The sequence below is a fragment of the Monopterus albus genome, unplaced genomic scaffold (genome assembly GCF_001952655.1).
Source record: "Monopterus albus unplaced genomic scaffold, M_albus_1.0 scaffold1639.1, whole genome shotgun sequence".
In the NCBI taxonomy this organism is placed as follows: Eukaryota; Metazoa; Chordata; class Actinopteri; order Synbranchiformes; family Synbranchidae; genus Monopterus; species Monopterus albus.
This window is the reverse complement of record NW_018129515.1, coordinates 586-2,262: the sequence shown is the minus strand read 5'-3', so window position 1 is coordinate 2,262 and position 1,677 is coordinate 586. Positions and strand designations below refer to the sequence as shown.

At 48.4% G+C, this 1,677-nt stretch overlaps 1 long non-coding RNA gene across 1 annotated transcript; it reads left to right on the top strand.

Annotated features, from left to right (window-relative positions):
* Window positions 1-6: 6 nt before the first annotated feature.
* On the top strand, window positions 7-1,635 carry LOC109953848 (uncharacterized). The gene is made up of 3 exons (XR_002273984.1): window positions 7-393; window positions 513-1,349; window positions 1,440-1,635. It is a non-coding gene; the product is annotated as an uncharacterized LOC109953848 (long non-coding RNA).
* The last annotated feature ends 42 nt before the right edge of the window (window positions 1,636-1,677 follow it).

The following is a 1,677-nucleotide window of genomic DNA, read 5'->3' as shown; positions in this document are numbered from 1 at the left end:
TCTCTGAGTGTGGGCAGTCTGCCTCCAGGAGAGAGCGCCTCCATCAGGCTGGAGTACGTCACTGAGCTGGCTGTGCAGGCTGATGACGGGCTGAGGTTTTGTCTGCCTGCTGTGCTCAACCCTCACTACCAACCTCAGGCCAGTATGTTGATCAGGAACCCTCAGTCTTCAGTTTTAGTGCACATCACACCTGTTTAAACAGTGTTTTATTACACCAGTCACATGCCCATCCTCTTACAAAATGCTTTTTTCTCTACTCTGAGCAAACAGTGTCTGGAAACTTCTGTTATGGGCCATAAACAGTTTTTCAGCTTCCCAAAATGTACAGTGTGACCACAGAACCAGACATGACACTTCTGGTACATAGAACAAAGTAGGTCTCTGCCAAAACTGGTGAGTGCAAACTAGTGATGATGATACTTTGCTACCCTCAATATGATGCTCATTACTTCAGTGTGTAGCAATAAAAATCAAGTTTGTGGTCATTTTTCTGCCTTTGCTTTGTGTTTCAGGCACTCTGATGGGTGACCCAGTAGTGATGCTCAGCCTGTACCCTGAGTTCCCTCAGGCTGTGATGTCTTCAGTCATTTCGTGTGAAGAGTTTGTGTTTTTACTGGATCGATCTGGGAGCATGGATTGTTGTACCAACAACAGCAAGCCGCAAGAAACTCGCATTCGTAGTGCCAGGGTATTCAGCTAGTGTTAACTTCATCCTAAAGTCACTGATATTGTCCCTCTCACACAAAAATCTTCACTCTCATTTTTCTCTTAATGTTACGTCCATGGCCCAGGCCACCCCCAGCAACTCCAGCACCTCATTAGCTGGCAGAGGTAGTCCCGGCAGCTCCACCCCCACACAGGTGGGAGCGTGTTCCAGGTGGCAAGGCACACTTGCTCTCAATTATCAGAGCAGTATTTAAGGCGAGCGTTGGTGTGTCCTCATCGCCAGATGATCTCCTGTAACCCTGCTGGTGGCGTTGCCTTAGATTCATGTCTAGAGCCTAAGTGGATGAGCTGCTTCCCTGTTTTTGAGGCTGACCTTATATTGTGGAACTATACTTTCTACTTTTGAATATTTTTGCGTCGTTGTTTTTTGAAGGGTTGCTTTGTGTTTGGAACTGTGTTCACCTCTATCGGGTTGGCTTCGGCCGTTTTTGTTTTTTCTTTCCTCACTGCCAAATGGGGCCGGGACTCTAGGCAGAGCTCCTCAGTGCAAGGAGGCCTGCTCTTGCTGTGGTTCTGGATCTCTACTGTTACCTTCGTCTCATCATCCTACTGACTGCTCTGTTGTGGTTCAGCTTACCGGACCAGCGATCTCCTGCCCAGAGCCGGCACACTCAGCTAATCAGGTCCACAGTAATACAACTACAGTAGAATTAGCTCTTACTTCAGCGTATCTGTCATTTTCTCTTATGCTTTCCTCCCATGCTCTCATTTAGCAAGCTGCACCTCGCCTCCTGTCCCGGGTTGCATCTCCAGCAGTCCAGTCCCGCCAGCGATCCCAGCTGCCCCGCGACCGGCTGAAGAGACCAGCTTGGTCAACTTCCCCTCTATACATTCATTAAAATATACATGCACTTTATATAGCCTGAGTCCGAGTCCTGCATGTTTCTGAGTCCGATCCCGCACTACCAACGGTGAGCCGTACACTTAACTTCAGGATATCTACTGCTCCTG